This window comes from Hordeum vulgare, chromosome 2H (assembly GCF_904849725.1).
Source record: "Hordeum vulgare subsp. vulgare chromosome 2H, MorexV3_pseudomolecules_assembly, whole genome shotgun sequence".
Classification (NCBI taxonomy): domain Eukaryota; kingdom Viridiplantae; phylum Streptophyta; class Magnoliopsida; order Poales; family Poaceae; genus Hordeum; species Hordeum vulgare.
The window spans coordinates 351,120,274-351,147,093 of record NC_058519.1 but is presented as its reverse complement, the minus strand read 5'-3'; positions in this window follow the sequence as shown (position 1 = coordinate 351,147,093).

Below are 26,820 nucleotides of genomic sequence, written 5' to 3'. Positions count from 1 at the left end.
CTCATTGTTATGAAAACCCTAGAATAACGAAACCCTAGAAAAGAAAATATCGAGCAAGCTACCGATGTAGAAAACTTCCTTCAATCTCTGCAACGCCTTCCATCTAACCTTCGATTTGAAAATCCTAACTATCTAATCTCTGACTTTGAAAACCATATCCAATCCTGAACCGAAAACACAACAAGGAACAAAGAAGTCGAAGATTACAAGTTAGGGTTTCTCACTTGACCTAGTCGCCGGTAGTCACTAGGTGCTTGCTGGCGGCCTCCCAATCTCACTCCACGGTCTTCTGCTCCAACCATCGCGAGTGACCAGACGAGTAGGTGGTGGGGTCGCGGCTGGGTCGCAGGGGGGTGGTTTGTGTGGAGGGTGTGGGTGAGGGGGGCGGTGGTGTGTGGGCGATGGGGGTGATTACACAGAGCTTCTCCATGTCAAGCAGAGAAAATAACGGCCCATGGGTCCAGTTCGTAAAGAAACAACCAAACAGGCCCACATACCGCTTACCAGTCACAAAGTAAAACCCTATGTTACTAATAAAAAAACAGAAATGAAAACCCCTTTGTCTAAAAAACAGAAACAAAGAAAAAGTCAAGGAGGAGTTTTGTGCGTTTACAACACCTTTGTTTTAGAAAAAGAATGCACCTTACAATGTGAAATTATAAAATCATTATTAATAAGTGCTAAAAATTCCTTATTTATAACAAACTTCAATAATGGGGGTAGGTAATTGCGTGGCCTTTCTCGCCCCCACCCCCTCCCTCCCTCGCATATTCGGGCCATTTACCGTATTTCTATGGTTGTAACCTCAAAAGTTCAAGATCTTACGCGGCCACATGAAATCGTAGTAGGAAATGGGGTGAGTGCCCTATGTTAAGATCTTTGGTCCATATATGTGCCATATGCTACCAACGGGAGGCGTGGCCTCGACGCCGTTCTCTAGGGCTATGATGCGTGTCTACTGTCGTTATAATCAATGCAAATTTGTGAGGGGCTACAAATTCACGGGACCTGGCGTGGTGTCATCATACAACCCCTAGAGGGCATGATAAACATCGAGAGCGGCATGCATCGTCCTTCACATAGGCTGTGTGCAAACGGGATCATATCGCATGTCGGATCAAGCCATCAATACAGAATGCGTCCGGCCTGTGAAGGGAGTGCGGGGCCCATTCCTTCATTTGCCTCAAATATGGATGCCACGTGATATTTGACCTAGTAACCAAGCCATGTCCCATGTATCGCACTCAACTGGACCCACAAGATGCATGCACACATGTCCATGTATGAGTCTAAACGGCGGGGATGCATGGTTCGGGGACTGGCGTAAGTGGTGTGAGTCATGTGTCTATGTGATGCTCCACGTGGGTCTAGACGGCGGGGGTGCATGGTTTGGATCTAGCTACCGAGAGGTAATGCATCCGGTTTGTGCCTAGGAGGTGCTTCACGGGTCCTGGCGCGGTCGCATCGTATGACCCATGAAGGGTGTGCTCAAACACCGAGAGTGTCACGCATAAGCCCTAATGCGGGCTATGTGGAAACGATGCCATATCTCATGATGGATCTAGCCAATGGAGGGAACGAGTTCGGCATGAGGACGGAGTGCGGGGCCTGTTCCTTCCTTTTCCACAAAATTCGGCGCCGCTTCATGCGGGCCCTATCCAAAAAGGCCCGTCGAGTGCATCACACACAACTGGATTCACACCATGCATGCACACTTGGCCAAGTAGACACCCACCGTAAATCTTTAGCCAAGTTGACCCAGACCATCCATCCACCCTTGACCCCACCTCGGTTTGTTGGATCTCCGACGAGTCCCTTCCGTCGGTATGCCAAGCATGATAAAACGACACACGACTACACGTCTTGCAGACCGAGATTGGCGCATCATGCACTAGTGCCAACAAACATGTCCAGCTGAGCATCTTTTCCCATTGTGTGGATCGAGGCGGCTAGCGGTGCATATTGTTGGCCCGGTTGCCTAGCGGTGCATGCTATGGGTCGACATGAATCGCATCGCATCGGATCAAGATTCCCCTCTGTTGTACCGGACGCCGGAGCAGCACACGTGCGTAGTATAAGAATCTGTGCGGTCGATGTTGGAGCTTGGATGAGACGCCATGGGATAGGTGCATGCCGAAATTCGTGATTTAGGAATTGATAACAAATGAAAACGACAATTCAATTGTTTCTACAGGTGTACAACATGTTTTAAGAAAAATGTGAAATATGACACGTTCACACGCATTTTGGCAACATGTGCACTTTTGGAGGGAAAAACAGGTCGCCCCCGTGCCTCCCACGAATTTTGTTCCATGTATTTCGCCAAAAATATTGGAAAAAAGAAAAATGTATTTTCCCCTCAAAAAACGACTTGGGAAGAAAATCTCAAGTAACCATATTTAGCTACTCCGTGGAGGTTGCCGCCCGTGGGAAGATTAGATCGACCTCTCCTTGATTTTAGGGTGAGTTCAACGTGAACGTGATGGTGAGAGTCTGAAGAAGGAGTTTTGTTCGTTTACAACGACCTTTGTTTCATAACCGTATAATACTAATAAATAAAAGAGAATATGTGAAAAACAAAAAAAAAGGATATGGATACAAGATGGGCGAGCCCAACCATCTACACGGACGCGTGGTCCAGCACGCGGGTCAGGTTCGCGTCGAACGGCCCAACAAGATTCGGCCCAACGCTGAGCCGCACCGGGCGCAACTGACGGGTGGTGGGAGTTTAGTCCCACCTCGTCAAGTGAGACACGAACGCACATACTTATCTACGTTTTTGAGAGACCATTTGCATGAGCCTCTCCCACTGAAACAACATGTTCCCTATCCAGTTCCATGTATGCCCTATGGGGCCTACTAGTACGAGAAATCAATATCCCACGGGCCTGCATCCCGGGCCAATATGGTTGGCTTTCTAGTCGTATGCAGGCTGTGGGGTGTGAAATTTCCTGTTAGAGGTGGGCTTTTTTTTGTATATGGTCCATGTTTATGTTTGGAGCATCTCCAAATCACCCAATTTTTTTTACGTTGTCACATACATGTAATATACATGATTATCAAAGAAAATCCAACAATAATGAAGTTTACACTGTCCCCTTAAGGTAAAGTCAGAGGTATGTACCTCAGTTTCACTGAGCCACTATAAATTATATCAAATTCTAAAAAAATGGAAAACTTCCGTATTCAGTCTATGTTTATGAAAGAGATCATGTGTAGAAAATTTCAGGTGATTTGGTTGTGGTCTAAAAAACCACCTTGTTAGAAAAACTCACTTAAGTAAGACCAAACGGTCCATACATTGTTCAAATCGCCTCAAATCGTTCTCTTTAGCCAAGTTGACCCACACCATCCATCCACCCTTGACCCACCTCGGTTCGTTAGTTCTCCAACGATTCCCTCCCTCCGTATGCCAAACATGTCAAAGCATGACACGGCTACCCGTCTGGCACACCGATATTGGGCATCATGCACTAGTGCCAGCAAACATGTCCAGCTGAGCATCTTTGCCCATCGTGGACACTACCGCATGGTCTAGATCGAGGTGGCTAGCAGTGCATGTTGTCGGCCCGGTTAGCTAAGGGTGCATGATATGGGTCAACATGAATTGTATTGCATCACATCCAGATTCCCCACTCCGGTACCGGACGCCAGAGGCCCGGAGCAACACGTGCATGGTACAAGAATCTACACGGCCGCTGGCGGAACTTGGATAAGAGTAATTTGACCTAACCGCCATGGGGTAGGTGCAGAAATTCAATATTTAGGAGTTGTTACCAAAATAAAAATGAGAATTCAATATGGCAACAAGTGCATTTTTGGAGGGGAAAAACATGTGCACTCGTTCCACCGTGCCTCCCACGATTTTTCTTCCATGTATTTCACCACAATATTGGAGGAAAAAAAAGAATGTGATTTTGCCTCAAAAACGACTTGGGGAGAAATTCTCAACTAACCATATTTAGCTACTAGGTGGAGGTTGCCCCCCGTGGGGAGATTCAATCTACCTTAGGCTGAGTTCAACGTGAACATGATGGTGAGAGGCTCAATGAGGAGCTTTGTGCGTTTACAACACCTTTGTTTTAGGAAAAATAAGCACCTTATAATGTGGAATTATAAAATCCTTATTAAAACATTCTAAAATTCTTATTTAAAAAAACTTGTTTGCCTGTTTGTCTTGCCAGATAAAACAATCATAAATTATGGGGGTAGTTTATTGCGTGGCCTTTCTCGCCTCCCCCCATATTCGGGATATTTACCACATTTCTAGGGTTGTAACCTCGAGAGTTCAAGATCTACGTCAGCCACGTGAAATCATACAAAGGATTGGGATAGAAGACCCATGTTAAGCTCTTTGGTCCATATATATGTACCATATGCTACCAAAGGGAGGGGTGGTCTCGATGCCGTTCTCTAAGCTATGATGCTTGTAAACTGCCGTTATAATCTACGAAAATTCGCGAGGGGACGAAAATCCACGTGACCTGGCGCAGTGTAATCATATGACCCCTAGAGGGTGTGGTAAAACATCGAGAGCGCCATGCATAGGCCCTCTCGTAGGTTGTGGGCAACCGGGGCCATATCCTATGCTGGATCAACCCATAGAGTGGGAATGCGTCCATCCTGTGAAGGGAGTGTGGGGCCCGTTAATTCATTTTCCTCAAATCTCATTGTCGTGTGATGTTAGACCTAGTAACCAAGGACCGTCCCGTGCATCGCACTCAGCTGGAACCACAACATGCATGCATACATGGCCACATATGAGTCTACACGGCGGGGATGCATGGTTCGGGGGCTGGCACAAGTGTTGCGGGTCATGTGTCTAGGTGCTACTCCACTTGGGTCTAGACGGCGGGGGTGCATGGTTTGGATCTAGCTACTGTGAGGTAACGCGTCCGGTTTGTGCCTAGGCGGTGCATCACACGGCCTGGCGCGGTCTCATTGTATGACCCATGAAGGGTATGGTCAAACACCGAGAGCGGCATGCATAAACCCTCACACGGGCTAAGTGTAAACGAGGCCATATCGCATGTTGGATCTAGCCAATGGGAGGGAACATGTCCGGCATGCGGGGCTTGTTCCTTCACTTTCCTCAAAATTCGGTGTCGCTTGATGTGGGCCCTAACCACAAAGGCATGTCCCGTGCATCACACTCACCTGGACCCACACCGTGCAAGCACACTTGGCCACGTAGACACACACCAATAAACCTTGACAATAGCCAGGGTTTAATAATTATCCATTCAGTTTTCCTAATCGGTACAACATAGCTACCGATGAACAAAAAAAGCTAGATGCCATGTGAAATTTAATGTGCCAACTGTCCCTTCTAGTATTTTTTACTATTGCGCAAAACAAAAAAAATGTCCCTCCTATTTTGGTATTTTTAACACCCTATTTTGGTGTTCGGTTTATGTTGCCACGTTTGTGGACCGACATTGTGCACCTTTTCTTTTGCTTGGTTGGTTGATTGGTTGGTTCGGGAAAATCTCTGGGTGTGCACGATGCCGTATACGTGCATGTTTCTACCTAAATTTCAAAAGTGAAGAATTGTGCGCAGCCTTGACCTCTCTCTCCCAAACAAATTGAATTGTGGGAGCTAGCCTACGTTGCATGTGGTTGCATGCATGCGCCCGCTTCAGCCAACGTTGCATGCATGCACATACGCAAATGAGCACGCGCTGCAAAGCTATCCCCGCTTGACCCGACCGACGGCACATAGGGCAGCACTAAACGCCGCATTTTGATTCACACTAGTACAGTTTCCTAGACGCGTACACTTCCGATGCCGCGATGGGTGGAAAAACTTGTTCACATTAATTGACCCTATTACTGCCGGAGGAGAGGGTATGCATGTATTGTACGTGGCATTTTCCCGTGTAACCGTGCGGCGGTCGTGGGCTAACACGTGCGGATAAAAACTTCCAAAATGTCCCATCCTATAAGAGGGAACCACCACCGGGCGCATCGCCCCCATGTTATTTTCCACAAATTGCCTCACTCCCTCCTCCGTTCGAGAAAACCCTCGCTCCTTCCTCTTCTCCTTGCTGCATCAACTTCCCCTCATCTCCCTCTCCCTGCCACCGCACATACTCGCTCAGCCCCATCGCCTCCCTCTCTCCTGCCAGTTCTCTCAAGCTTCAATGGAGCAAGGTCTTGACGCTGCCGCTGCTACGCATGGACATGTGGTCGAGGGCGCAGAGACCACGACAGATGTCATCCAAGAAGTCGCCATCGTCGGCGGTGCGGGAGATGCTGCACGCGTTGTCGCTGGATTGGTCGCTACGGCGGCAGATCTAGAGGAGAAGGCGATGGCGGGCTACGACTCCGCAGTGCCGGACCTGGACGGCGACAAGCAGGTGGTGGATGTGGTAATGCTTCTCGTTCCCCTCCTTTCATAGTTAGTGTTGATAAGCAGAAGACTTAGTAGTAGGTTTTTAGTAGATTTCTCATTAAATGTTGCACCCTCTTCTCCTTTCTTGGTAAATCATAATGATAGTTAGGGTTTTTTGTAGTTAATTCGTGCTTGAATGCTACATATATTTAATGAGAGTTAGGTTTTTTTAGTTAGAATCCTGATTACAGCATGTGCATAGATTTTATTCTGTGTTGGATATTTTGTTAGATTTGTTGTGGATATCCCCTCACCGGGGCACGGCAGGGGCTGAGCAGCCTCCAGTCAATCTATTTAAAGTTGATTTTCTACAAGTCAGGTTAAAATCTTACTTCCTTTTATTTAAAGTATATCAATCAGTTGTTGAAATGAACACATTACGTCTAACTAGTGCACAATTTCAAAATAGTTTGGATCCTGCCTTCATTATCCAGAAATTAAATATGTAGGTACCTTTATTTTTTATCCATAGGTTTCCTCTACCTATAAAGCTAACCATAAGTAGGTTTGCTAGGCATGCAACTACGCCACATGAGCAACTCATATTAAAGTGTTGTTGTATAATTCCATGCATGAATGTCATATGAAATAGTTTCGCACCTAGCACCAAAAAGTGCGCAAAAGCTTTCCTTTCTTGAAGCTCATGGCATTACAATATACCATCCAATAAAAGGCTGAGAGAATAGGGCAGCTGATGCAGCATTATGTATGTAATTAGAAGCACATTGCTGAATGCTTGACCTTTTGCATACTGTCTTATGTTTTTTTGAAAAGGAGGCAGAGCCCCGGCCTCTGCATCGAGCGATGCATGCAGCCATATAATTAAATAAAAGCAAATCTCAGCAGAGTACGTGAAAGGTGTAGCAACAAAGTGCATAAAAAGATACAAGGCGTGCAACGCCCAAACCGGAGATGACAATAAGACCTAGATGAGTAAACACCTATCCTATTAATAAGACGCCATCCAAACCGGTTGAAGATACCCTGTGCTACCATCTCCCAACGGACACACCCAGTAACCATAGGCTCCGTGGCTGCCACAGGAGTGAGTAATGACCACGTGCGGATTAGTGTGGTAGCCCTAAAGATAACCTGCAAAAAGTGAATATCGCGTAATCTGTTAAACACTAAGCCATTTTTGCAATTCCATAGAGCCCACAATAGTGCACAAGATCCGACACGAATAAGTTTAGCAGTTTGAACATCAACTCCTTGTAACCATGTCCCAAATAACGAGTTGATACTATTAGGAGGAGTGATGTTGAAAGCAATGTGAAGCGAGCGCCAAACTAGTTTAGCCATAGGACAATCTAGAAAGATGTGCTTAATACTTTCTAACCTCGAACAAAATCTGCATGTAGGATTACCATTCCAATTTCTCTTGGCAAGATTATCCTTTGTTAGAATAACCCCTTTGTGAACAAACCACATGAAGACCTTAGTTCTAAGGGGAACTTTGATCTTCCATATATGCACTAATTTTGGAATAGGTGTAGAATCTATGAGATCTAAGTACATAGATTTGACCGTAAAGACTCCATTCGTGGTCAGCTTCCAATGAACACGATCGGGTCTGTCAGAGAGGTTAACATCCATCAACCTTCGGACCAGATGCAACCAGGTAATCCATCTGTCCCCAATTAAGGATCTACGGAATTGAATATTTAGAGGTATCTCGCATAATATTGATGCAACAGACGCTTGTCGATGTTGTGCAATATGGTACAACTGCGGATATTGAAAAGCTAAAGGCATCTCCCTTAGCCAAGTATCTTCCCAGAATCTAGTCGATTCACCATCTCCTAGGATGAACCTAGTTCCGTTGAAGAATGCATTTTTAACCCGCATCAAACCCTTCCAGAAAGGCGAGTCAGTTGGTCGTGCTGTAACCTGAGATGAGGTTTTAATTTGTAAGTACTTGTTCGTCAGAATCTATACCCACATGCCTTCTGTTTCCATTGATAATCTAAACAAACACTTGCTGAGTAGATATCTATTTTTGGTCTCTAAATTTTCGATTCCTAAGCCCCCTTGTTCTTTAGGCCGACAAATAATGTCCCATTTAGTAAGCCTATACTTAGTTCTCACCTCATCGCTTTGCCCAAAAAATCGAGATCGATAGAAATCCAATCTTTTTCGCACCCCTATAGGTACTTCAAAAAAGGATAGGAGAAACATAGGCATACTTGTTAAGAGTGAATTAACGAGTACCAACCTTCCTCCATAGGATAGAAGCTTGCCTTTCCAGCAACTTAATTTCTTTTCAAATCGGTCCTCGATGCATTTCCAATCCTTATTTGATAGCTTTCGATGATGAATAGGAATTCCTAAATACGTAAACGTTAAATTCCCAGTTTCACAACCAAACAATTGATTATAAGTGTTTTGTTCGTTTTTGGCCTTACCAAAACAAAACAATTCACTTTTATTAAAACTAATCTTCAGCCCAGATAGCTGCTCAAATAAGCACAGGATGAGTTTTAAATTTCTAGCCTTTTTCAAATCATGCTCCATAAAAAGAATAGTGTCATCAGCATATTGTAGAATAGAGACACCCCGTCAACAAGATGCGGGATTAGTCCCCCTACCAGGTCCTTCTCGTTGGCTCGCTTAATCATAAGAGCTAACATATCAACAACAATGTTAAATAAAATAGGAGACATTGGATCCCCTTGTCTGAGACCCTTCAGTGTCTGGAAGAAATGACCCACGTAATCATTTACCTTAATACTGACACTCCCTTTTTTTATAAAACAGTCGACATGCATTCGCCAAAGCTCGTCGAACCCCTTCATACGCAGGGTTTGTTGTAGAAAAGACCATTTAACTTTATGATATGCCTTTTCAAAATCCACTTTGAAGATAACGCCGTCAAGTTTCTTCGAATGAATTTCTTGTAATGTTTCATGCAGGACAACTACTCCCTCAAGAATATTCTGTGTGGGCATAAAAGTTGTTTGCGTAGATTGCACCACCGAATGAGCCATCTTACTTAGCTTGTCCGTTCCCACCTTTGTGAAAATTTTGAAGCTAACATTTAGCAAACAAATTGGACAAAATTGCTCAATACATGTCGTCCCCTCTTTCTTTGGTAACAACATTATAATTATGGTACCAAAATTCATATGAAAGAGTTCTAGGTGACCAGCAAACAGATCATGAAACATCGCCATAAGATCATCCTTGATAATATGCCAACATTTCTTGTAAAACTCCGGCGGAAACCCATCTGGCCCGGAGGCTTTACCGTTCTTCATTTCCCCAATCGCATCTAGCACCTCTTTCTCGTAAAAGGAGCGGATAAAAACTCATTGTTAGCCTCTCCAACTTGGGGAATATCCGCTACCTGATGCTCATCCATAGTCACAAAACTATGATCAGGAGCACCGAATAACTGTTTATAGTAGTTAGAGATATACAATTTTAGATTCTCATGACCTACTATTGTAACCTCGTCCTGCTCTAGCTGCAGGATTCTCTTTTTCCTATGTTTGCCATTTGCAATCAAGTGAAAAAAAATTAGTGTTATTATCCCCATGAACGATTGCCCGAACTTTTGCTCTAGTTGCCCATTTCATTTCCTCCTCTCTAAGGAGTACTCGAAGTCTTTGTTCAGCCTCGTTCTTCAGAACCCGCTCGTTCACATCCAACAAAATGGTCTCAGCCTTCCGGTCGAGCTCATCTATAAGTTTGATAAGCCTATCCTGCTCATCCTTATACATCCGAGATACGTTCTTAGCCCAACCTCGAAGGTATTGTCTAAGATGTCGAATTTTCTTTTGCCATCGATCCACGTTGGATGTCCCACCCAACTCATTTTTCCATTCCCTAGCAATCATATCCATGAACCCCTCCCGTGAGAACCAGCTTGAATCAAAGGATAATCCATTTTTATTACCCATATGATTTGCATTGCCAGAGTCTAGCAAAAGTGGCATGTGGTCCGAGATCGCTCTTTGAAGTGCACGCACAGTTACTAGTGGAAACTTCTGTTCCCATTCGATACTAGTAAGAACCGTGTCCAACTTTTCAAAAGTTTGGTTTTGTAGGGAATTAGCCCATGTGAATTTCCTACCACAGAGTTCTATCTCCCTTAGGTCCAGGCTGTCTATAATAGTATTGAACATAAATGGCCATCTACCATCAAAATTATTCTTGCTCTTTTCGTCGGCCCTCCTAATAAATATTGAAATCACCCCCTATCAAAAGTGGCAATTTCTCATCACAAACCCGAACCAGATCAGCGAGAAATTCAGGTTTAACTTCCGGCTGAGTAGCCCCATACACAGCTATGAGAGCCCATTGGAATCCATCCCCTTTGGATGTAATCTTGAATTTAACCGCATAATCTCTCAACACCAGTTCTCTAACTTGAAGTGTGTCACATCGGACTCCAAGTAATATCCCCAGGGATCTTCCTCTTGGAGGGAGACAGTGCCAGTCAAAATCAACACCCGCTGATAAAGAACTTAAAAACTGAGAAGAAAAATTATCTCGCCTTGTCTCCATAAGTGCGATAAAATCAAGTTGATATTCTAAAGTTGCCTCTGCAAGAAATCTAGTTTTAGCCAAGTCACGAAGACCTCTGCTATTCCAAAAGATGCCTCTCATATTTCATCATAAAAAAAAATTAACAGTCTTAAATCTAGCACTCCTACGAACCGCCGAGACCGGGTAAACTTTCCGTTTCCAAGGCCGTTTAGGTTTCTCACCAAATCCCTGGTCCATATAACCAGGTAATTGTGATTCGGCATCAAGAGATTTCTCGGCGTCAACCCTCTGATCTAGACTATAATCCTCACCTACCTCTGGATCATCCATGGGGACCAAGTTGTCACATAAAGGATTCAGCCCCCCTAGATCATTAATCTCAGATTCTTTCATAGGTTTCACGGCAGCAAAATTCCAAATAATATCAAGAGCCCTATCTACCTCTAAGTCTACTAGGTCATTACTAGATTTCAAAATTTGTGTACTCGTGTTACCCAAAGATACCCCAACAGAAGCAGCGTTATCTATAATTTCTTGCGGAGAAAAATGAAGAATGGAATTGTCTTTATTAAAAGACATACCTGTCGTATATTCCGCATCCCTCATTTTGCAGCACACATTGCACGCCCCAATTGCAGGTCATCCGCATTTAGCTGGTCTTGAATATGCTGACTGGACCTCCTCTCCGATGTCATCGGATTTGGTATACCGCCAAAAGATATGACTTCCTCAGCACAGAATTGTGACATACCTTGGTCGCTACTCCCATCAATATGTACCTCTGCCGCTGGCGCCACTACCGCGACTACCTCCTCCACTACATCAGACGGAGGTGTTTGAGGCCTACCCAAATTAGGCCGAATCTGCCTCGGCCCTAAGCTATCATTCTTTACCTGTGCAAGGAACTGGTCCAGCGACACAGCCGACAGGCCATCGGCAGGAGAAGTCGGCTGTAGAGCTGCGCTGGTGGGCTGCTTCCCAGGAATAGACACCTGGACCGGTCTCCTCTGTCCAACTGTGTCTGCTGCCAGCCGACCTCCACCAATCCTGGCAGGGGCCGAAGCTGGTTCAAACAAACCAAAGCGCAGCTGCGCCAAAGGTGCTGATATAGAATCCCCTCCCCCCGCCGATGCTGCCTTAGGAGACTCCGACTCCTTTGCCATTTTGAGCGGTAGTTACCTTTTGTCGGATTCCCTAGAACCCGACTCATCATCCCCATCAAACATATGCACATCTTTGTCCGCCACCGCTTCATCAAACATGGGTGGACTCTCGATCTCAAGGCGTAGGGTATATCTCATGCCCGCATGTGTCCATACCACTTCATCCGGCACCAGCTCGATATCAATGACACTGACAAGCAAACATGCAACTCCTTTAGCACGGGTAAACACCATATCTACTTTCCCAGTCTTTCCTATCAAAGACCCAAAACTCCAAGTGACCTGAAAATCATTAACCGCCTTAGACGGAGCCCCCGAGAAGCGAACCCAAATCTGAGAAAGAGGGACCCCTTGTGGCTCTTCGCTCTTCCATGAATCAAACTCTAACACACATCTAGTACTTGGCACTCTACACATGCCAAACTTAAGCAACTGTGCTAAATATTCCTTGGAAGGAAAGATAACCTTGAACACATTTTGTGCAATCAAAACTGGGTCCCACCAAAAAGTTGAAGACACTAGTTCTCGCAGCTGCTGCACCACCTGGTCAGGAGACATAGTCCCACGAGCCACGGTAACCATACCAGTCAATGCCACATCTGGCGCATGTGCCGCTGTCGTAACCATTGGGGACTCAAAAAAAAGCTCCTGGCAACATACCCCATAAATAGTCACCAGCGGCATCGGTCCAACCGTAAGAGGGCGCTGAGTAGATCCATGTTCGGGCTTGAGACAAAACTCACAAAGATCCGCCTTACATGCAGACACAAATTGACGAGTCTCTCCGCGTCGGTAACAAGTCATCTTTTCCTTCTTGTGCGCCCACTTAGACGGTGGATCACCCCCCTCAAGCTTGGCGTGAGAGTTTCTCTTGTCCGTCGCGGCAACCACACCAGCATCAATATCCTTAGGTTTTGCTTGTGCGTTGGATGCATCCACTGGTTGCCCCTGCTTCGGCTTAACGAATGGCTCGGTTGCAACAGGAACATTCAAAGGCGGTAGTGGTGGCCTTGGCTTCCTGCCTCCACCTCTGCCACCCCAGTTCTGCCGGTAGACTCCTCTCTTCGGGTGAGGCGGGCCTGCAACACTCGGCGCAAATTTCCCTGGAGGACCCGAGAAGCCAGCACCATTGTCGCCATTGCTCTGCCACGCATATCCACGTCCACCTCCTGATGAAGAAGACCCGCGGTGCTGGCCTTCCCCATAGACATTAACACCATCATCGTCCCAGCGGCCGCGTGGTTGCAGCCGGTTGACATCATCTCCCGCCGGCCCACCAGCTGCAGTAGTTTGCGTCGCCGACTTTGCAGTCTGGGACGAAGGTCGATGCCCCTGGCCCGTTGGTCTACCGGGATGTTGCATCGGCGCCTTGCCCAGTGGCGCTCCCCTCCCTACCATTATCGCCGACGGTCTCAGAGGAGAGACACGAGCAGCGCGGCCCAGCCCCAACCTAGGAAACCCTTTACGACAGGCAGCCCTAGGGAGCGGCGGCTGCATGTAGGCACTAACCCAGCAGCCTGGGTCTCTTCCTAGGCCATATACCCAGGGCTTAGAGAGCCCGAAATAATTGCATGAACTTCCAGCCACTACTGGAAAATAGTTTTTTGCCATCTGCCAAATCTTTGCCGTCCGCTAGCTGATGGCAAAGAGTGTCTTTGCCGTCAGCTTCCACAAAGCAGACGGCAAAGCACTTGCTGATGGCACAGAGTGTTTTTGCCATCAGTCACATCTTTGTCGTCTGCCAGCAGACGGCGAAGAGTCTCACAGCAGACGGCACACATGTAGATGGGCCCACCTGACCGCGGGGACGTTAGGGCAAACTGAAGTCCCTTCTTTGTTGTCTGCTAGCGGATGGCAAAGAGTCTAGAGGCAGACGACAAAGAGTCTAGACTCTTCGCCGTCCGCCGGTAGACGACAAAGAGGTAACTCCGTTAACGTCTCTTCGCCCCCACCCCGCCCCTCTCTCTCTCACCCACACTATGTAACGGCTCACCCCGCCCCCCCTCTCTCTCTCTCCCACTCCTCTCCCCGACGCCCACCAACGCCACCACCATCGCGCCGCCGCCCCTATCTCCCCCATCGCCGCTGCCCCACCGCCCTCGTCGCCGCCGCGGTGTCCCACAGCCCCCTGGCACCGCTGCCCCACCTCTCCCCGATGCCCACATGAGCCCCCACCACCGTCGCGCCGCTGCCCCACCTCGCCCCCGCCGTCGCTGCCCCACCACCGTCACGTCGCCGCCCCTGGCGCCCCCGGCGCCGCCCCGCCACCCCCAACACCCCCGGCCATGCCACAGCCGCCCCTCCCGGTGAGCCCTCCCCCCGCACCCGCATGATTTTTGTTCTTGTTAGTAGTTTTAGTGGTAGTAGTTTTAGTTGTTGTTCTTGTTAGTAGTTTTACTTGTTTTTCTTGTTAGTAGTTTTAGTAGTTGTTCTTGTTAGTAGTTTTAGTGGTAGATTTAGTTAGTTGGTAGATTTAGTAGGTAGTTTAGTGGTAGATTTTGTTTTGTTAATTAGTGGTAGCTTGTTAAATGAGTTAGGTTAGTTAGTTAGCTTGGTTAGTTAGGTGGAGGAGGAGAAGAGGAGAAGAGGAGGAGGAGGAGGACGAGAAGAGGAGAAGAAGAAGAGGAGGAGGAGGAGGAGGAGGAGGAGAAGAAGAAGAAGAAGAAGAAGAAGAGGAGGAGAAGAAAAAAAATAAGAAGGAGAATAATAATAATAATAATAATAATAAGAAGAAGAAGAAGAGAAGAAAAAATAAGAAGGAGAAGAAGTAAAGAAGAAGAGAAGAAGAAGAGAAGAAGAGAATAAGAAAAAAATAAGAAGGAGAAGAAGAGAAAAAAGAAGAAGAAGTTGATTTTTTATTGTTTGGTGTTTAGTGGTAGCTAGATTCTTTTTTAGCTACTTAGTGGTAGATTCTGTTTTTGTTATTTTTTGCTGTTTAGTGCTATATAGGTTTAGCGATAGGTTTAGTTAGGTTAGTGAGTTAGTTAGCTTAATAGAAAGAATAGGAAGAAGAAGAAGAGGAGGAGGAGGAGAAGAGGAGAAGAGGAGGAGGAGAAGAAGAAGAAGAAGAAGAAGAGGAGGAGGAGGAGGAGGAGGAGAAGACAAAAATAAGAAGGAGAAGAAGAAAAGAAGAAGAGAAGAAGAAGAAAAGAACAGAAGAAGAATACCTTCTCCTCCTTCTCCTTCTTCTCCTCCTTCTTCTCCTCCTCCTCCTTCTCCTTCTTCTTGATTTCTTCTTCTTTTCCTCCTTCTCCTCTTTCTTCTCCTCTATCTTATTCTCCTTACCTTATTTTCCCCAACAATGAGATAATTACCCCATTTAGCTACAAAATGGCATAAAAACCTTGGTTAGCTCATGAATATTATATTCTTAACTTGTTTTCCTCTAAAATGACATAATTAGAATATTTGTGTTGATCGGGTGGATTTACATTTGGTAGTTGTCTCGTCGCTGTAAGGTCTGCTGTGCAAAGACCTCCCCGTACGTTGTACGAGCTCCGCCCCTGCATTCGTGGGTCAGTACAAATTTCATCTCCTCCTCGCCCCTTCATTTAGTGTGTCTCGGTTTCCGGATGAAACTTTCTAGATTTAGGTAATTAAATTAATTTATCAGTATGCGTGACCAGTATGCGTCTCCCATTCGAAAGGGTGACATCTATAAATATGCATGTCTTTGCATATTTATAACCGCCATCCTTTCGAATTGTCCAACATTATTCATGGACAGCCCGAGTATGTGTAGATTGGGTTTGTTTTCCCATATGTTGTGCTCTGGATCCGATGCGGAATTTCGTCAGTGCCTCCCTGTTGTTCTCCGGATGCACATCCTCTCTGTTTATTGCGGAGACGTGTATCAGGAGAACAGCGGGGAGGTGCTGCCGAAATTTTGCGTTGGATCCGGAGCAGAGCATGGGAAAACTAACCCAATCTACACATACTCGGGTGGGATTAGGACCTATATTTACCTATTAGCGTGTAGGTTGCCTGGACGTAATAAAAATGGCGAATCTGATTAACAGATGAATATAAATGCTAAATTATATATAAATATATTTCTGACGTTGATAATTCCAGGGCCCAATTATCCGGGGAAGAATATGAATGTGTACCTGCAGCCGATTAAGGATGAATTGGAAGACGCTTGGGATAATGGGGTCAAGACATACGATGCCGCTAGAAAACAAAACTTCAAAATGCATCTGTGGTACATGTACTCTATGCATGACTTGCCGGCGTATGCACTATTCTCTGGATGGTGTGTGCATGGAAGGTTCCCGTGCCCCCAATGCAAGGCAGCTCTTTAGTTTCATTGGTTGCAGGAGGGTCGGAAGTATTCTTGCTTTGACTTGCATAGACAGTTCCTGGATCCTGACCATCAGTTCAGAAAAGACAAGAAGAACTTTACCAAAGGTAAAGTTGTCAAAAACTTGGCACCACCTGCGTTGACAGGCCAACAGATCCTGGATCAGTTAAACACCCTCGAGCCTGATCCAGAGCGTCCAGGGTATTTCAAGGGGTATAATTCAAAACACGCCTGGACTCACAAGCCATGCTTCTGGGATCTGCCTTACTTCAAAGACCTCCTTCTTCCACACAATATCAACATGATGCACACTGAAAAGAATATCAGAGAGGCTATTTTTGGTACATTGTTCGACATAGATGGGAAGACAAAGGATAATACTAAAGCTAGAGTTGATCAAGAGGCACCATGTCATAGACCGTTAAAAAACATGCGAGACGCAAAGGAAAGCAGAAGTGGTCGAAGCCAAAGGCCTGGTTCAATCTTGGAAGGCCAGCTATGAGGGAAATTATCTTGTGGGTCAAAATGCACTTGATGTTCCCCGGTGGGTATGCAGTGAATCTAAAGAGGGGAGCGAGTCTTGAAAAATTAAAAATCTTTGGTCTCAAGAGTCATGATTGGCACATATGGCTAGAGCGGGTAATGCCGGTGATGTTACGTGGCTTTATTCCTGAGGATGAATGGCTAGTACTGGCGGAGCTAAGCTATTTCTTCCGTGTTCTTTGTGCGAAAGAATTGTCGCCTGGCGTGGTAGAAGACATGGAGGAGTTTGCACCGCAGTTGTTGTGCAAGTTAGAGAAGATCTTTCCACCGGGCTTCTTTAATCCAATGCAGCATTTGATTTTACATCTACCGACCGAGGCAAGATTGGGTGGGCCCGTGCAAGATCGTTGGTGCTATGCAACTGAGAGGATGCAGAAGACCCTTCAAGCTAAATGTAAAAATAAGCGTAGAATTGAAGCATCGATGGCTGAGGCATTCATTACTGAGGAGGTGGCAAACTTTGTGACAGCACACTACGAAGCCAAAAATCATCATTTGCATAATCCGAAGCCTCAGCACAATGATGCAGACCCTAAAAAAGGTAGGCCAACCTTAGCCTATTCAAAGGGAAGCTCGCACCAGCCGGTGCTTCGAAACCAATAACGTTGGATGTCGAAGAATGGCGGAACATTTCGTTTTATATCTTCAACAACCTAACAGAAGTGCGGCCGCACATCGAGTGAGTTCTCGGCACATTTTCCCGCAACTTCTAATTCATTTGAACTGCTCTTATTCCCGGATATTTCAAACAACTGTTACGTCGCCAAATTCTCGGATGGAGCGGTGATCGAAAATGATTCTGTCGAAGAGTATGAGCTTTTGTCAAAGACAGGAGGCAGCGATCCTGGTTTCATCTCTTGGTTCAAACAAATGGTAATTATCAATAATGGACCATTTCATTTCTTGGTTAACTTGCGGCTAATGCAACAATTGTTTCGTATTAAACTTGTAGGCTAATTCAGAGTCTATGGACGCCGAATTGAGACAAGTCGCTAATGGTTTTGACTATAATGTCCGTTCATTTGAGTGATACAACATCAACGGGTATCTCTTTCGTACCTTTGGCAAAGAGCTATCTATGCCCGACCGGAAATCTACAAATTGTGGTGTCTCTGCTATCGGCGAAGTTGTTATCTAGTATTATGGAAGAGTTGAAGCAATTTATGAACTTCAATTCTATGGTGAAAACCCACCGAACGTCGTAGTCTTCGAATGTTATTGGTTCCAGCCGAAGGAGACTAGAAGGACTCATGAACATACAGGACTAGTCGAAATCAATCCAAACACCCATTTAGATGTTCCCGATGTCTATATTACGACTCAACAGGCGACCCAAGTTTTCTATCTACCGTGGGCATGCCAAACAGATAAGAATCTGGAAGGTTGGTATGTTGTTTATGAAGTGCCACCACATGTCAGACCGCCTATCCCAAATGAACAGGATTATGAACCTCACATTAACCCAGACACATATGATGGAGAATTCTTCCAAGAAACACGTCTTTCCAAGAAACGTTTCAAGAACCGCCGTGCTTCACCCAAGAACATGGAAGTAGACACCGATAATGAATCTGACTCCACCCCTGAGCCGGAACCAGAAGACCTGGAACTCGTAGAGGTTACTAATGCGGATGACCTGTCAATGCTTCAACGATTAAAGAAAGGCCTTTCACAACTTCACACCGTTGAACCGACGAGCACGTCATTCATGAAGACATGCGTGATAGTGATGATGATGATGCATTTATTGATGATGCTTATTAGTTTGTAAGATTCACAACTTAAATTATATATTTTTTAATCTTTATTATTCATGTACATATTATTATTCATGTCAGTTATTCAATTTTTTTATGTTGTACTAATTTCTTTTAATCTTTATCATGGCAGGTCACCACGTGTTGAAATATGGTGGGCGCTGGTCGAGAGCGCTCGACGGGTTCTTCCCATCCGCCCCACAAGAGGGGTGGTACTTCCCTTCCACCCCTATTTCTCCGTAGAGCCGTGGCAGACAGTTTGTCGACACCACCCGTGGGTTCTTCTTCGTCGGCGGCATTGCCCACTGGGAGAGGTGCTGGTCGGGTAGGGAAGAAGGGGAAGGGTACAGGGAGAGGTGGTGACCACGGAAGATCCAGGAGGACTGTTGAGCCGTCCTCGCCACCAGCACCAGCTCATTCACCCGAGCATAGGGCTACTATGTTCGACCCGTTTGCGGAGGAGGCTACGGGGACTCTGGTCCAGGAGCCTGGTGTTGACGGGCATTCGTCCCATGAGACTCCGGTCCAGGATCAACCTCGGGTCGAGGTGCATTTGGCCCACGAGACTACGGTTCCGGAGGCTTCACCCGATGTGGAGAGGCCCGGATGGGATACCTGGCCGGATCAGACCGAGTTTCCAGATTGGACCGAGGGTCCGGGTGGCTCACGGGGCGGGGATGGCGGGGAGGGCGATGTGCAGGTGGACGGGGCCACCGTGTACAAGCGTGGTAGTACAGTCTCCCGGTCGTGCCGGCTACCCGCGAGCACAGGCCGGTGATTAAACCTGAAGGAGATAGGTAAGTACATTTACTCTTTTTTTAGCTTTTTTCCTTCAAGTTTGTTCAAATATCTAATGTGTTGACCTTATCATACTGCAGGGGATGGGTACACCCTCTTGGAGTCCGCAGGCTGAACTCCGTCCTTGGTGTGCTTTGCCGGACAAATTTCCCGGGGTTTGTCACGTTGCCTGGTGAGGGTCAGGTTCCTAAACTAGGATTTTCCTGGGAGCACTACCAGGCTGCACAGGCCCCGCCGGAGGAGATTATAGATGGTGTCTTGTGCCACACGACGGCCGAGATGGTGATCAAGAGCTTTTGGGTAAATTATCCTTCTACACAATCTAAAATTAACAATATAGCTAATTATTGTACTAATCGGTGTTTTCACGGTTGATTGCAGACCTTCTATAGGTGTGAGGATGGATATGAGGAGGAGGCGGCCAAGGTTCTCGAGGCCGAGTGTAGGCGGTTACTACAGAACTTATGCCACGAGGCTCGGCCGCAGGCTATTCGAGACTACTACGCCACGCGTGGTATTAAGAAGCAGAAGAAGGATTGCCGCGGAAAGTTTCTGAAGAAGGAGCAATACATGAAGGTAATTACCTATTCTTAAGTCCTTCTACGTAGTTTTCTTGATTTCATTCATAGGCGTAGCGCTCAAAATTATTTCTAACAACTTACAGGTACCCCCGAGATAGTGTACGGATAAGATGGATTGTTGGGAGGCGTTGGTTGATGAGTGGTGCACAGGCAGCTGGCGAACCGTCCACGAGAATGCGAAGGATCGGCGTAGCCAAATGGTTGGTGTGCCACACCATCAAGGCAGCGCCAACTTACTTCAGTTCGGACGAAACTTGGTATGTGATTCGCTTCATGATTCATGCAATTCATTCTTCATGCTAATATTTTGTTCCTCTCTTTTAGGCGCATCACAATAAGACGGAGATGCCACACTTGTACGACCTTTATGGCATGGCACATACTGCCTCGTACAAGAAGGCGAAGGCATTCTCTGAGTCTAACCTAGATGATCCCAATAACTTCACCAACATATCATCCCACCACAAGCTCGTGGCATACAGGGACGTGGGGAAGGCTACGAAAGGGGATGACTTTAACCCTAGCCAAGAACCTTTGGATCCAGAGCTGGTGATGATATCTGGTGGCGGGAGGCCCCATGGCTCGATAGCCATTGGAGATGGGATAATACGTTGTCCACTCACTCTCCCGGAGATCAAGGCGTGCCAGTCGAGCAGCTGTCCTGAGATAACGCGTCGTCCACGGCCAGTCGATCTTGCCATCGAGGTTAGTTGTACGGACTAAGAACACTTTCATCCATTTCATTATGTGTGTCACCATAGATCATTACTGTGGTAACGAGGAATGATGCTTCAGGCTGCTCTTCAGAAAGAGAGATTGGCAAACTAGGCTGCTCTTGAGAAAGATAGATTGGAAAACCAGGCTGCTCTTGAGAAAGAGAGATTGGCAAGCCAGGATGCTCTTTAGGCTGCTCTTGATGAGAGGGACCAGACCACGGAACGATTGATTGAGGAGGAGAGGTCCCGGAATGAGGCGGGTCAACGAGCCCTATACGAGCTTTTTGTGGTAAGTTTTTTTTCACATTAGCCAAATCATGTGTGTAATGTCTGTTTTATTATTAACTAATACGACCCACTCTTCAGGGTCTGTGCGAGAAGAGCGGTCAAGTCCCTCCGCCGATGCGTGTCTTCTCTTCGATTGGCACGGTGAGTTTCATTATAAACTAGTATTAATAATTGAGTGTCATCATGCTAACTGAGACATTGCAAAATATATATTCTGCAGAATAACTCCCGAGCGGCATCGCACGACCCTTCTCCAGGTGTTTCTCCTCCTTGATGACCACTACGGTAAGTTCCTCTTCTCCTCTTTCATATTCTCCTTGCCTTAATTTCCCCAACAACGACATAATTAGCCCATTTAGATCCACAAAGACATAGTTAGCAAATTTAGCTCCAAGAAGAGGAGAAGAGGAGAAATGAAAAGGAAGAACAAAAAGACGAAGAGAAAGAGAAGAGAAGGAGAAGAAGGAGAAGAAGGAGGAGGAGAAGAAGGAGAAGGAGGAGGAGGAGGAGGAGAAGGAGAAGGCCAAAGACCTTCTAGTCCTTCTCATCCTCCTCCTCCTTCTCCTCCTTCTTTATTTCTTCTTCTTCTCCTCCTCCTCCTCTTTCTTCTCCTCTTTCATATTCTCCTTGCCATAATTTCCCCAACAATGACATAATTAGCCCATTTAGCTCCAAAATGCCAGAATAACCTCAAAATGGCATAAGAACCTTGGTTAGCTCATTAATATTATATACTTAGCTTGTTTTCCTCTAAAATGGGATAATTAGCCCATTTAGCTCCAAAAAGACATAGTTAGCTAATTTAGCTCCAAGAAGAGGAGAAGAAGAGAAGAAATAGGAAAAATGAAAAGAAAGAAGAAGAAGAAGAGAAGAAGGAGAAGGAGGAGGAGGAGGAGGAGGAGGAGAAGGCCAAGGACCTTCTAGTCCTTCTCCTCCTCCTCCCCCTTCTCCTCCTTCTTCTTTATTTCTACTTCTTCTCCTCCTCCTCCTCTTTCTTCTCCTCTTTCATATTCTCCTTGCCTTAATTTCCCCAACAATGACATAATTAGCCCATTTAGCTCCAAAATGCCATAATAACCTTAAAATGGCATAAGAACCTTGGTTAGCTCATTAATATTATATACTTAGCTTGTTTTCCTCTAAAATGGGATAATTAGCCCATTTAGATCCAAAAAGACATAGTTAGCTAATTTAGCTCCAAGAAGAGGAGAAGAGGAGAAGAAATAGGAAAAATGAAAAGAAAGAAGAAGAAGAAGAAGAAGAAGAGGAGGAGGAGGAGGAGGAGGAGGAGAAGGCCAAGGACCTTCTAGTCCTTATCCTCCTCCTCCTCCTTCTCCTCATTCTTGTTTATTTCTTCTTCTTCTCCTCCTCCTCCTCTTTCTGCTCCTCTTTCATATTCTCCTTGCTTTAATTTCCCCAACAATGACATAATTAGCCCATTTAGCTCCAAAATGCCATAATAACCTCAAAATGGCATAAGAACCTTAGTTAGCTCATTAATATTATATACTTAGCTTGTTTTCCTCTATAATGGGATAATTATCCCATTTAGCTCCCACAAGACATAGTTAGCTAATTTAGCTCCCAGAAGAGGAGAAGAGGAGAATAAATAGGAAAAATGAAAAGAAAGAAGAAGAAGAAGAAGAAGAGAAGGAGGAGGAGGAGGAGGAGAAGGAGGAGAAGGCCAAGGACCTTCTAGTCCTTCTCCTCCACCTCCTCCTTCTTCTTTTTTCTTCTTCTTCTTCTTCTCCTCCTCCTCTTTCATATTCTCCTTGCCTTAATTTCCCCAACAATGAGATAATTAGCCCATTTAGCTAGAAAAAGACATTATAAGCTCAAAATGGCATAAGAACCTTGGTTAGCTCTTTAATATTATATACTTAGCTTGTTTTCCTCTATAATGACATAATTAGCCCATTTAGCTCCAAAAAGACATAGTTAGCTAATTTAGCTCCAAGAAGAGGAGAAGAGGAGAAATGAAAAGGAAGAAAAAAAAGAAGAAGAGAAAGAGAAGAGAAGGAGAAGGAGAAGAAGGAGGAGAAGAAGAAGAGAAGAAGGAGAAGGAGGAGAAGGAGCCCTCCTTATTCTCCTTCTTCTTCCCTCCTTCGTTTCCTCTTCTTCTTCAATTTAGCTTATTTTCCCCAACAAACGCATACTTAGCCAATTATCATCCAAAATGACATAATTAGCTTAGTTAGGTAAAAACATCATAAGAACCTTGGTTAGCTCCATAAAATGACTAATTAAGCTCCTAAAAGACATAATAAGCTCAAAATGGCTTAAGAACCTTGGTTAGCTCATTAATATTATATACTTAGCTTGTTTTCCTCTAGAATGACATAATTAGCCCATTTAGCTGCAAAAAGACATAGTTAGCTAATTTAGCTCCAAGAAGAGGAGAAGAGGAGAAATGAAAATAAGGAAGAAGAAGAAGAAGAAGAAGAAGATAAGAAGAAGAGAAGGAGAAGGAGAGGGAGAAGAAGAAGAAGGAGGAGGAGAAGAAGAGAAGAAGAAGGAGAAGGAGGAGAAGAAGGAGAAGGAGACCTCCTTCTTCTCCTTCTTCTCCTCCTTCTTCTCCTTCTTCTTCTCTTCTTCTTTTTTCTTCTTGTCCTCCTCCTTCTCCTTCTCCTTCCCCTCCTCCTCCTCCTCCTCCTCCTTCTTGTTTTTTCTTCTCCTTGTTCTCTTCTTGCTTCTTCTCTTTCTTCTTCAATTTAGCTTATTTGTCATATATATGTTGTTGTTGTTCTTTTTCTGACTTTCTTATTCCCATTTTGCAGATTGGATGTACTACATACATGGAAGCTGTCATTGATGGAGTGCTTTAGTTCTAGTTTTCATTTGCGTTGATGAACAATGTGGAATTATATGTATATGTATATATGGATGAACAGTATATGTGGAACTATATGGATATGTGTTGTGACCTATATATGTGCTATGAATATGGATGAAACTTTGTGCTATGAATATGTGTTGTGACCTATATATGTGCTATGTATATGTATATGTGTTGTGACCTATATATGTGCTATGTATATGTATATGTGCTGTGAAATAAACAAAACAAACAAAACTGTGACAATATGGGCTCTTTGCTGTCTGCCAGCTGATGGCAAAGGCCTTTGCCATCAGCTGACCGACGACAAAGGTGCCACATGGCGCCTAGCTGTGCAACCTGGGCAGCAGCAGCTGGCCATATAGTATCTTTGTCGTCTACTTCTAGGGGGGCAGACGACAAAGAAGAGGGCATAGAGGAGGGGGGAGGAGGGGTAGGCAGACGACAAAGAATGGAGGGGGGGGAGGAGGTGGAGGCAGACGGAAAAGAAGAGGGGGGAGGCAGACGACAAAGTGTGGGGGGAGGAGGTGGAGGCAGAAGGCAAAGAAGAGGGGGGAGGCAGACGGCAAAGAAGAGGGGGAGGCAGACGACAAAGCCTCTGTTAGCCCCTAACGGAGGCAACGCCTGCCGTCTCGACATATTTGTCGACTGCTCTTATGAAAAGTTGACGGCAAAGCTCTTTTCCGTCCGCTTCGGTGAGGCAGACGACAAAGAAGCTACAATGCTGTCGTAGGCTGACGCAGAAATTTTGCCGACGGTGGGATTCTTTGCCGTCTATGATATACTCTTTGCCGTCTGTGATATAATCTTTGCCGTCCGTGATGGCAGACGGCAAAGAAGCTAATTCCTGTAGTGGGCCCAACAGCCGCTAAAGCTGATTTCAAAAAATCAGTCCTTGAATCACGCGCAGCTGGCCCGATCACCGCCGCCGACGACGGCCGAACAGCGCGACCGATCTTCTTATTATTCTTGGAGACAAACGTCCAACAGTCCGGCTTAAAGAAATCCGATAAAGATAGAGGAGGTAGGTTTACCTTCCGAATCGGTCCGACCCAGGGTTTCCTTCCTCCCGCCACCATCTTCTTCTTTGCAAGGATGAAATCAGGCCGTACCCTGCGTTCTTGCGTCGCCGTCACCAGCGGTACTAGGCGAGAAGGAGGTGTTGGTTTGTCCCGCATAGTCACCTCCGACAGATCGGCGTCTTGCTCATAGTCCTGCACGGAAAGAACCCAAAAACGTCGGCCTAACTGAGTAGGAGGTGAGGTTAGATCACATACCGAAGCCTTGTCGTGAGTCCCTGGCAATGACAACTTCCACACAATCAGCCGAAAGCCGTCGATCTCAAGAGTCTGCCCTACTCTCGGAAGCTCTTGCTTTTGCAGGTAACGACCTGCTAGAATGTCGCCCTCTGCATCTCTAATGGTCATCCAAAGAGAAGGAAGGTGTAGGTAGATGAAACCATGCCGAAGCCCCGGAGATTCAATGGCCGAGTCTTCATACGTGACCTCCCACCAACGATGAGAGAGACCGCCCCCATACTCACTCAATCCATCCCGGATCTGACCGTCGCCGCCGGCCACGAGGTTGATGTCCTCGCCGATCGCATCTGCATCACCGGAATAAATCTCCTCGCCAGTCGCCGCGCCTGTCTCTCCGGAATGGATCTCCTCGTCGGTCGTCTCGCTTGTCTCTCCGTCTGTCGCCTCACCTATCGTCTTGCCCATCCATACTGTGTTATTTAGTTGGTAGTAATTGAATCTATCTATTATATTATTAAAACGATAGAAACCAACGACTTGGATGTTACCATACAAAAAGAGTTAGAAACAACGGTTGTGGTTTGCAAGAAAGAAGTGTTTGACTTTTCCTACTCTTATACGTTTCCAGCCATAGAAAAAAATAGCTAGGCTCATGTAAAACCAACGACTTGGATGTTACCATAAAAAAAGAGTTAGAAACAACGGTTGTGATTTGCAAGAAAGAAGTGTTTGACTTTTCCTACTCTTATACGTTTCCAGCCATAGAAAAAAACAGCTAGGCTCATGTAATTGGAATCAGTTGGAAAACACGATGGCTTCCTATGCAAAGCGTCAACTGGAAAAATAAAAATAGAGTTAGGACCTAATACGTATACATGCATTTCCTTATTATAATCAATCCTAAGTGCTTCTCTACGTGAACTTATCATAAGTGCCGATAAAACTTCCAACCAAATCTTTCCTAATAATAAACCATATATCGCTTCTGTTGTCCGTCGTCGCACTTTCACACAAAAGCCCCTACATTATATCAAAATTGACCCGCGGTCCTGTAGTAACTCGAAGAAAACGTTGTGTTCTTGTTTTGGGAAGCTGCCACTCCGCCGCTCGCGTGCACGGCAGCGACCGCCCATCCCCCTGCTCTCCTCCTCCCCCGTTGCCGACCCGCTCCACTCTGGCGGATCTCTCCTGTGCCGCAACGGTCGAGGGCAGCCGGATCCGGATGGATCCGGTCCACTCAAGGCAGATCTGGCAGCGGTGCATCAAATCTGGCAACATGATGAGCAGACGAGGCCGGGGAACGGAAGAGGGCAGCCGGATCCAACGGTGACTGGACTTGGTAGGGGCGGCGGCGTCCTGCTTTCAGTAGAAAAAACAAGAGAGAGAGGTGTTACTGGAAGGAGAAGGAATCAAGGGGAAAGAAGGACCAGAGAGGGATGCAACGAGGTTCGGGCATGTTCGCCAGCGGCGGCGGCGACTAGCCACTCCTGAGCATTGCGGCGCTCGAGAACTATAGTTGTTGTTGAGGCGTCCATGATGGAGACGGGATCCGATGGCGGCACTCCGGATCTGGTGGTCTGAAACCGGAAAGAGGCATCGGCCTGCATGCATGCACCCGATAGAATTAGTACAAGAGCGACACAAACAAAGGGGAGGGGAGGGGAGGAGACGGGATGGGATCTAGCTGGGAA